Source organism: Pararge aegeria, chromosome 20, assembly GCF_905163445.1.
Source record: "Pararge aegeria chromosome 20, ilParAegt1.1, whole genome shotgun sequence".
NCBI lineage: Eukaryota > Metazoa > Arthropoda > Insecta > Lepidoptera > Nymphalidae > Pararge > Pararge aegeria.
Window position 1 is genome coordinate 13,053,549 of NC_053199.1, and position 12,194 is coordinate 13,065,742.

Below are 12,194 nucleotides of genomic sequence, written 5' to 3' on the forward strand. Positions count from 1 at the left end.
TTCGTATTGCGGATGATGTGTAAATGGCACTGTGGAGACAAAAGCTTCAAATATAAATTAAATACTGCCAGTAATTTGAACTTTTCACGATGTGGTTGTTAAGAGTTACGATTTGTGACTAAATCGATTTATCTTAGCACTCTTTACGTAGTGTTGTGGAAGGCATAAATGTGAAGGAGTTTCTATGGTACGGCGCCTTACGGCTCCGATAGTGATAAAGAAGTAAAGGCGAAATATGATCTAATACTTAGGAGTGTTATTTGTAATAACTTTAACGGAGCGATAGTGTAATCTTATCATTATTTCAAATGATACTCTAATACTGCTTCCCTCTGTGATGCCATAACATGGTAAACTTATTGTGACACTAGAACGTGATAAACCCAATATGATGCTGTAACGTGATAAATCTAATACGATTCTGTAACGTGGCAAACCTAATATGATTCTAAAACGTTTGTAGCGGTCTCCACATTACATAACTAGACGGCGCTACAAAAATCCTGCATCTCGCTAGCGAAGTGTTTACGAAGAATGCCTATATATACAGCTTCCAAAAATGAATGATCGGACCTCGGTCCCCGAGCACGATCACCCGCTCGGAGGAAGATCTTCCTATTATTACGGTCGAGCGTATCACCATAGCTCCCGTACACGTTATACACCTACTGTGATTCTTATCTATTGTTTCATGTTAGGGTGGGTTTAGGTCTGTGGCATACTAGTCCCCCCATGCCTTGATGTCAAACGAGTAGATACCCAAATGCGGAACACACTTCTGTGTCCATGGGCTGCTTAATTTAAGTACGCGGACCGCACAACTAAAGTTACACTTTCACAAAGTGTTCATGCGCAACTGAAGTAATCTCACTTACTTGTTTTTGAGGTACGCCAAACGTGGTACGCACTGCTACTTGTTTTAAGTCCGAGCTAAGGGTAGGAGTCCACCGTTGCGCTGCCTGTGTTGGAGCTCGCAACTACCATTATTTCAATTAGAGATAAAGGTACCATAAAAGACTTCATTCTCTAGCAAGGGAGAGGAGTGATACACAGTGAATCCAATATGCCGTTAAACGAAGATATAAATGTCTGATATAAGGAGATGAAGTAGAACATTCTATGAAGTATTGATATGATAAGATGAAGGAGATATTGTATTTATAATAGGATCTGGCGATTGCCTTAATCCTATTTTTATGCCATTTAGGGGAAAATAAGGTGACTCTGGTCTAGGGAACTTTTTATCTCTGACGATTTAAAACTCTTGAGTAATTATGTCTGGGGTCTTAGCCTCTTAATGATCATGTTCTAATATTATTTAAAAAATTATGGAACCTAACGAAGAGATCGATAAGAAATAGAAAATTTATAATGGATTATTTATTAGATACCTTTGGGCTAGTTACACCTAGTGCGGATTGATGGACTTCACACGCCTTTGAGAACATAACGGATAACTCTCACGATTTTTTTCCTTTACCGTTGAAGCAAGTGATATTTTAATTACAAAACGCGCATAAATAAAAGTTAGAGATGTGTGCTGGGATTCGAACTCGGCCCACCGAAGTTAATCCGAAGATAATCCTAACCACCGGGCTATTTTGACGGCCGATTGCCGCATTGGGCAGCGGCCCTGCTTTCTAAGTCCAAGGCTGTGGGTTCGATTCACACAACTGAGAAATGTTTGTGTGATGAACATGAATGATTTTCAGTGTTAGGGTGTTTATATATATTATAAGTATTTATGTTTATTATTCATGAGTCATTTTAGTACCCATAACACAAGCTAACGCTTACTTTGGGGCTAGATTGCGATGTGTGTATTGTCGTTGTATATTTATTGTTAATTATTACCACATTTAAGGCATTTTTGAGTACACAAATTGACCTTTCTGTTCATCAAAATGTAAATATAAATTCTTAATACAATGTTTTAAGTCGAAACTCAAAACTGAAGTAGGTAAACAAAGTAAAAGATAAACAAAACCTTTATTTCGTCGCGAAAGCGGCTAATTGTCCATTTGCAGACTATCACGGGTGCTGCGAGAAAAACAGAATTTTTGAGTTGCCATTTTTATTTTGAATGCTGCCATTATATTTTCGTTGCATACAACTGCTAAAGGCAAATTTATTTTTAGTTTACTTTGTTTCATGATATCTAGATTGTTTTTAAATCTTTCAAAGGAACTGACTGACTACCCCCCCTTAAAGGCAGATTATTGATTGCCTATTTAAACAATGCTACTGATTACAGACTACTGTTTACTATAGCATCCATTGCACAGTGATTGATAGTTCCGTTTCTATTGTTATTAAACTAACATGAATATTGCCAGTGCTTTTTCATTAACTAGACTTAATGTAAATTCTAAATAATAGTATACTATTATAAATAATATTATACTATTATAAATATTATCATGAAGAGAAAAGCGGTAATAGCCCATGTAGGATTTCGACTTGACTATCGAGGGGCCGAGTTCGAATCCCAAAACGCATGTCTAACTTTTCTAATCTATGTGCGTTTTAAGCAATTGAAATAACACTTGCTTCAATGGTGAAGGAAAACGTAGTGAGGAGACCTGCATGCCTGAGAGTTCTCCATAATGTTATCAAAGGTGTGTGGAGTCCACCAATCCGCACTGAGACAGCGTGTTGGACCACCCTTTCTCATTGTGTGTGGTATATTTTATCATGCAATTCAGTATGCAAATATTACGCACATGTGCCAAATTTATTCAAGGTTGGTGCACTAGTGTAGCCAAACTTAGGTAACAAACAGACGGACGCATTTATATCATTAGTACGGATTGTATAAACAATTCGTTAAAATATGAAAGACTGAGTAAAGCTTGCAGCCTAAGGCTAAGTAAACAGAATTTAGTAAACAAAATTTATTTACCGTTCCCGTAAAATGTAGGTAGAAATAATATATTTACGCCTCATCTCCTCGCGGCCCTTTTATATGCAAAATGGATATTAACCTAAAAATACCTTGGTATTATTTGGGATTTCGCATGTGATGGTTACAGGTGAAGTTTGTTGGGTTAACCGGAATGCCATATTGTTGGTTAGGTCTCTCAAGTAACGTAGGAGTAACTCCACTGGCGATGGAGAGAGCTGCATTCGGAGATTATGTAGATAATCTAATCTGAAATGAGAAAGAAGATCCATGGATAAACCAGTGCAATCAAAATCATCAAACAACGAGTTGCTGTATATCAGCAACTCGTTGATGACTTTCACCAATTTTAGAATTTTCGGAAATTGCAATTTATGTTAAGAAAGCGATATTTTTGGTAATCTAGCAGAAAACTAAATTATCACAGAGAAAAGGATTCAAGGGATTCTGGTGAAATTGAGAGAAATCTTCAAATCTTCATTGTACGTCCATACAAAACCTGATAGTATTTGAGTATTTTTTAAAATAACTTGAGTATTTCTTGTCGAATGGTACCATTTAGTTACGTAAGACTGACCACGCATGGCCACCGGAACTACACGAACGACTTCGTCCGCGAATGAACCGACTTTAAAAAAACTATTCGTATGTTGTCGCGGACTGTTTTATAGAACTTTAAACATACAACAATTCCGACAATTCCGATATACTTACACGTTTTGCGTAACGTTTACCCCCCGCAGTTAACATTCGGCTATTATAACTTAGATATGATTGCAAACCTAACCACTAAAAAGCGTGAAAAAGAATGTTTGACAAAAAAAAAATTACTTTGTAAAATTCTGGTGCTTCTATATGAAAATAAATACGAAGTATATTATGATCTATACATAATAATTTTCTACCTTTTACTTGGCACTGACTTAAAAATGTTGTAGAAAATATTAATTTCTTGCTTTTTAGTTGTATTACAAAGACGGTTATTTCACAATTTTCGGTCAAAAATTTTTTTCAGGATTATACTTTTTGTTTTCCATCAGAGGAGCTTCAGATAATGGTTACTGTGCAAGGCTGTATAGGTTGATACTTTTGCTTTTCTTTTTAGAGTATCGCAAAGGTATCTTCATCGACATGGTTTCCCATTTTAATATTGCTGTCGAATTCATAAAAGTCATTTTTCGATACCGAAAGAAGTAAATAAATAACACGATGACTGAGTTTACTTGATCATGTCTCATCTATAACTCATTACTCAAGGCTCATAGCCAACCTAAAAAGAACATGATTCTATTTCGTTACCAGAGCAGTTAATTGACAAAATTCCAGGAGACGCACGTGCTGTGCAAAAAATAGAATAACCCTTTTGCCTTTTGGCCGTTTTTAATTCAATTTTTTCGAACAATGCGGCTGCTGCATTTTGCGGACGGGATTTCAGAGTCAGCGTGGAACAAGGATGGTAAGATTAGTAACTAATACTGGTAAAATTTTTTTTTTAAAGCTGGCATTCGTATTTTATTTCTAGCTATTAAAGTAGCTTTTGATACAAACTTTCAAACAATTTCTGTTTATAATCTTATACTTACTAATATATAAAGCTGAATATAGAGGAAGGCTTTAAGCTATATAACATCACACTAAGACCAATGAAGAATCTTTCAAATACGGTTTTTTTCCTTTTGAGAGCTTCCGCTGCTTGCGCTGCGTAAACGATTAAAGTTTTGATAAAATCATGTATGACAAAGTTAGTCCCCTTTAAAAGTTCTAAAAAAATATCACGACAATATATGTCTATCTTTTAAGGTTGACTTATACGCAGATAAAGTCGCGAGGGACCGCTTGTATAAGTATAAAAATAGGTATAGATAAAGATAAGTTAGTTTAAACTTGTAAAATTATTCGTAGGGCGTTCAAAACCTCGTACTACCGTAACATCTTATGATTCAGTTTAACTCCTTATAAAAAAATATCGCTTACCATTTATATTATGGCACACGCGACCTTTTACTCCGTTAGGGTTGTAAACCTTGACATTTAGGTGTTAGGGAAATGTACCCATATCCAGAAGGCATACTAATAAAAGTGCCACCATAATATTTGTATACATCGTTATTTTACCGAAAGGGAAAATGAAATATACATTAGAGGCGTTTCCATAATGGAGCCTCGCGCTATGAAATACAAAACCACGCGTGGAACACTTTATTGATAAGAATTCTGCATAAAAAATTACTGTCTGTGCGATATGCCTTCTTCTTGAATATTTATATTTACATTTTGAATGTTTTATATGCTTTCGTCGTCGAATGTCAATACATTCGACGACCGCTCTGGCGAAACAACGAGCGTTGTGGTTTTAGGTGGAAGATCGCGGGTTCGATGCCCGCCGGGGACAATTCGATAATTTATATAGCCAAACATTATATCGGTTAAATTTTGAATACAAATAGTTTTGCACCTCGAAGACCATATATCACATTTTATTCCGCGAAAATAAAGGATTCCTGTAGATTTATTAAAAACTCAGAGTAAACGTAGACGAAGTAGTTTATAATATTTATAATACAATGTCATTTTTAATACCACTTTCACATTTGTATTATAAATATAACCTAAGATAAACTATGTATACAATTTGTAATAGTATTACATAAGGAATCAGTCTGTAAAAATATTAAATCAGCATATTTGTTTTTCCATATAGACGAATTCAAAACATTCTAAGTGTTTACTCATGACAACACTATTGAAGATAAAAGATCAATACGTGCGTAGTACCTACGCTATGCGACGCGTACCTTATAAAGTGACAGGAGTTTTGCATGTGATGTTAGGGCTGTATCTGATTTCTTTCAGTTCAAACTATGGCAGTTGTTTACTCAAAAACTATTAGGTTTTTGGCTTTACAGATAAGTCTCAGAGACAGTACAGAATGAACCTTTGAAAGCATGTGAAGTATTACTTCGGTTTTTATTTACACGTTGTATATAGACTACATATTTATAATAATTGTAAAACTACAAATAGAAATAAAACAGCTATGGATTGGGCTGGATGGATAAACCTGTGTTGGAGAACGTGGGGATGGGACTTGAATAATAGTCCTTATCAGTTATCACTTATTTCATTTAAACTATAATCGAGCAAAACTTCTTCTAACAAATATTTGTTACAAATTGATCCTTCAAAATGTACTGCTTCTACTTTTATACGACTCAAGTACCGTTTACAAATTAAAAACAAAACGAACCAATAATAATATTTTACGATATTAGTTTCCGGTAAGTTATTTCACAAAATATATAGTTATTGGAATAAAAAATATTTAGATAAGAATTATTACGATTATATATATAAAGCAAATTATTAATATCAAAGCAATTCTATATTTATATAAAAATAGTTTGATTTTAATTGAAATTTAATTTATTTTTTAATTGAAATTTAATTGATGGTAATTTTTAATTCTAGATTTTAATTAATTATAGTTTTTTTTTTCTTTATTTATTTTTAAAATCTGTCTTATATTTATTTTGTGTTAAATTTTGTATATGGGTCCCCGACCTGAAATAAAATGATTTTATTTTATTTTATTTTATTTATTTATAAATCTTCTAGTGACGTCACAACATGTTTACGTAACGTAAGGGACAGCCCGGTGGACAACCGCTAACACGTGTTCTATAATGAATGAATGAATGAATGAATACACTTTTATTGTACACCACATAAACATATAGAAAATTTAAAAATAAAAATTTAACAAAAAGTATACAATTTGGCGGCCTTATCGCTACATAGTGATAATTTTTTTTTCACACATATCGTTATTACCTACGGCAGCGCCACTTACACTAACTAGATGGAACTAACTAATGTATGGATAACTATAACACAAAAGAAAGAAAGATCACATTAAACATCATAAAATACATGATATTAATATTTATGTGATAATAATTATTTATACGAACAAAACAACGCCCAATAATCTTTTATTAAACATTGCAATTAGCAAATTGAACTTCGCGTACAGACTCCAGTGAATAATTCATACTGGCTTATTTGTTTCATATTTTATTTACTTGCACCACTTCCACTTTAAGTAATTGGCAAATAAGAAATGCTCTTTAATATCTGAATAAACTGCAAATATTAAGTATTCTTTAGATAAAATAGTTAAAGTAAACTAACACTTGTTTATTGATTAATTTTGTTGCCTTAAACCGATGTTACGGATAACGTAGGATTGAAATACTTTTACAACGGTAACGAATAGCATAAAGTATGTTTTCTAGCTATCTATAATTAAAATGTCTGTAGGTTATTATGTTAAGCAAGTTAACAAATAAAGTAACAAACTTACAAGAAGATAATTAGACGGCCGATTGGCGCAGTTTGCAGCGACCCTGCTTTCTGAGTACAAGGCCGTGGGTTCGATTCCCACCACTAGAAAAATGTTATATATGTGTATATTCTAAGTATTTATGTATATTATTCATACAAATATTATTCAGTCATCTGCATAGCGATGCGTGTATTGTCGTAGTATATTTATTTATTTATTTATGGCCCGACACACTCCTTTGTTCATTAAACCACTGCTACAGCATAACGCTGAGGCGATACTCTGTTTGGGAGGAACAACACCACAGATATGTCACTGCCAACCGGGAACAATTTTTGTTTGTTTTTAGTTTATTTAAGTATATTTTGTTACCTAATTTTAAGATCCTTTTTTTTATATATAGTTGTCAATGTCTTTTTATATATCGTTGTAGTTAAGTTGTCAATGACAAGTTTTTGTGTAACTCTTACTCTATATGTTAATTGACGTGTGTTGTTTTTTTCCAAATAATTTTTCTTATTTTTTATTTATTTATTTTTACCAGTGGCGTAAAATAACCGCCATTCGCATTTGTGCATATACGAAATGCACGCCACAGCTCGTGACCATACCATCGGGCACGGCTCTCGGTTAGTTTATTATGATATAGGCACGACTTTGAATCTACTGCGGACATGCTCGTTTCGCACTTTGTCCAGTCTAGACACACCTCCAGGTCACCTCAGCATCTTCATCTCAAGAGTGTGAAGCTTTTGCAAGTCATCATAGCCGGCTTCACAGCCGTTCTATAGATCTTGCATTTGGTTTGTATTTTGAATTTCTATACGACATAAATTATGAAAATTAGGCTTAATTTGCTATACTCCGCGAAAAGCAGAAGAATCCGTATGGTGTAATTTATAATTTCTTCAATCCGTATACTCCACACATATCTTCGGCAATGTACCATCTACGTACGTTTCGCCCCGAAAACGGATCATCCTCAGGAGGTATTGACTTTACAATGAATAATTCTTAACAATTATGTTATATGGAATGGAATATTTATCAAAGAATTCCGCAAAGTAACGTCTGCATCTATGCAATATAAAAATTAGCGCTACTTGTTAAATGTCTATTAATAAATTATTTCTACTATCAATTGTTCAAAATTCGCTGCAGAAGTGACCAGAACATCGATTCAATTTAAGCTTACAACCCGCAGCGGAGTTTTTGGTCCTTAATAGAAAAATTCGTAAACATTTCACTGACCTCGGATACAAGCAAAACTAAGCGTTTGCATACAGTTGCGAACTCAATCTAACTTTAAAATAGTTTTGTTGCGTCCACGCGCAGAAAACTGGACAAAACAAACCAAATGAAAATACTTAATAGTGTATTTTAAATTATTTTGTTCATAGTGTTTTTATTAGAGGTGTGGGGAAACTGCAATAGAGGAAATAATCCTTTTTCGCTAGATAATCAACATTGGTCTATGTCGGGACCTGGATGGATGTGCAATTTACATTTTCCCCGTTGCCAGAGTACGGGTTAAACCTTCGATCTTGGTTATTATAACTACCACCACAATAATCTTCACCGCAATCAGTCCGCGATCTCACATCGGATAAGTGCGATCTAAATTAAATCTATGAGGGCACACTTTTTTCCCGCCTACGCTAAATTGTGTATCAAACCCTTAATCGTAAACCGTACTTAGTCTACACATTATCGGGTGAAAAACTGGCATAGAGGATCCATAACGCCTTTTCCTTACGTGACGATTTCTATCATTTATTTCCTACCTAACTACCAAATTCGTTTAATCCCTACCCCTATCCCTACTAATATTGTAAATGTCAATGTAAGTTTGTTTGTTACGCTTTCACGCAAAAACTGCTTGACCGATCCTCATGAAACTTTGGAAACACATATTCTTGGAAGTGATAGAAGTAATATAGGATACTTTTTATCCCGACATTAAGCTCGGTTCCTTTGGGAGAGGGGATGAAAGTGTTTGACGATTTTACACCATAACTCCGACAAATTATATTAGATTTAAATAATTATTTTTGTACTAAAGAGGTTATAATATGTGTTAAATTTTGCCCAAACTTTGTGTAGATCTGATGAAGATAGAGGACAGAAATCCTCAGCAGACAGCAGCAAACCCCTCATTTAAGGCTTAGCGATACCGAATACGTTATTTTTTTTAGAACTACAACTAAATTGAATGCCACATCAAAAAACAAAATCAAACGCAGACGAAGTCGCGGGCAACAGCTAGTTATAATATATATTAATAGCTGTCCCGGCGAACTTCGTACCGCAGATCATTTATTTTTTTTGAATGTTATATTTTAACACTAAATATCCTATTCCGGTCTAAGAGGAATCCAAAAAATCTAATTTCATGAAAATTGTTCCAGCCATCCTTAAGTTATAAATGGTGTAACTAACACAACTTTCTTTTATAAATAGGTATAGTTATAGTAGGTTTAGTTTCTATTTCCTATAACGAAAAGAATGGTCTATGCATGGTATTTTGATTTTTACGCAATACAACACGTATCCTCAAAAAAATCGCACTTTCCGTACCTACGTTTCTCTCTGATATCGTATTTACACGGTATCATAAAAGAATTTCTTTTCATTTCATTTTCTCTTGCCTTTCCCTCACACATAAAAATAATATAAGTAATTTAATAAACCTGGAATAATTTAAAATTTTCAAATTCGAAATTCGAATTCATAGCATCATCGAAGAAAAATGATTTCAAAAAGCCTCACTTTGATCCCAAATTCAATTTCAACTTAAACTTCAACACCATGTTATTGATACTTTATTTTTACGCGTGAACAAACTTGTTAAGGCTTTCAACTTTCCACGTGCCGATGGTACGGTGGAAAGTTTGAAGGAATTTCTTTTAATATTTTATAAAATAGAAGCTTTCCAGAACGGTAATCCCTGAAGTTGGGAACATTTACTTTCATATTTCCCACTCGCGTCCGTTTACAGCATCCGCTTTGGTTTTTGCGAACTTCTTCCTAAGGCGCCTCTTGTAATTGCGTTTTATATCTTCAGATGTTTATGGTCCAGGTGTCGGCTTTTAAAAAGAAAACGTATCATATACAACGTGTGAATAAAAACCGAAATATTACTTCCAAACGCTTATAGGTACATTATTTACTGTCTCTACGACTTACCTGTGAGACTGAAAATAGTTTTTAAGTAAATCACAGCCATATTTTTCTGAAAGAAATCAGATACAGCCCTAATATAACTCATACGATGATACTCAGCGATGGCTCATACTGATGACTTTTTTGCCATCAGAAGAAATCGAATAGCACCCTTGATGAAAAGAATGTGGGTAAGCAGTAACGGCATTCTGAAAGCACTAATAAATCGATGCGACTCTCCAATTTACAAGTTGTATATTAAACCACGTAGGGCTGCCTGGACGCAGAAATTTTAATTTGTAAGTTTTTTTTTATTTAGTTTAGTTTTTAATTATTCTATTTATGTTATAGTGTAGTGCGTAGTGATGGGTCATAGATACCAAATAAATAAATAAATAACTATATAATGTGGATATAATGTGAATATTATTTCCACTTGTGCACCAGTGCTCGGAGAGCTGATAAAGCTGTGAGAGAAGATAAATTTTTATTTCTTTATTTATTCTCTTTATTTGCACACAAATAAAAATACAGAAGAAGAATAAAAGAAAACACAGACAGAAGAAGTATACAAAAGGCGGCCTTATCGCTTTGTAGCGATCTCTTCCAGGCAACCTTAGGATAAGAAAAACAAAAGGATAACACACTGCAGGTTGTGCATATTAAAAAAAATACATACTAATAACTACATACTAATACTTAAACTAGATTACACAAATAAAATAATACATAATATATTAAATATTAAAAAATAAAAATAATAATAAGCTAATATATACTATAACATATCATAAATACATTAACAACAGTAAATACTATTACAAGTCGTCTTCAATGCAAACTATAGTACAGTTTTGACAGCTTTCTTAAAAATACAAAGTGACTTAGACTGCCTTATGTCGAAATTTTGTCGTTTTCCCGGGGAGATAATTGTCTCTTGCCCATGCTAGCCATGCTGTCACTTTATTAGGTACCCGTCGCGAAGCGTCGATTCTTTGTACGTGTTGGAAACGAACCTAAGACCTGCTATTTATAAGACCACAGTTCTCACCACTGTACCAGAGAGCTCGTCAAAAACTTAATGTGGAATTTAAGAAAATTTATTTGTTGTCAACTAGCTGTCCTGGCGAACTTCGTACCGCGGTTTTTTTTTATATGAATGTTTATTTTAATACTTATTATCCTATTCCGGTCTAAGAGGGATCCAAAGAGTCAAATATCATAAAAATTGGTCCAGCCGTTCTTGAGTTATAAATTGTGTAACTAACATAACTTTCTTTATATATAACAGATTTTATTTGTTGTCAATTTTATTTGTTGTAGTTTTAATATAACAAAATGATTACTAGTTTTATATAAAAGGGCTCCCTATAGTATATTATGTCTAAGTGCCACTTATAAAGTAGGTAACGCAACGCGAGCACGTATACCAATATTCTGAAAGCATGCTTAGATATTCAGCGCGGGTTTAATACGTAACACTGTATACAAACTGAATATAACACCGACGTATTGAGGAATAATAAATTTGTCAATAAATATGTTACAGAATCAACGAGGTTAGGTTGAACTGAGGTAACTTACTAAGCCTGTAGGTTAATACAAATTACAACGTACTTATTTATCTATGATGCATTCATAATATACTGTTATGTTATATAGTTTGTTGATTTGGAAAGAGAACGCATTCAGTACCAAAGTTTCAGAACACACTTCCAATGTCCAGACCAGAATGGTAGCCGAGGTCACTATATTTAACACTTAAATTTTATTTTACTATACTTA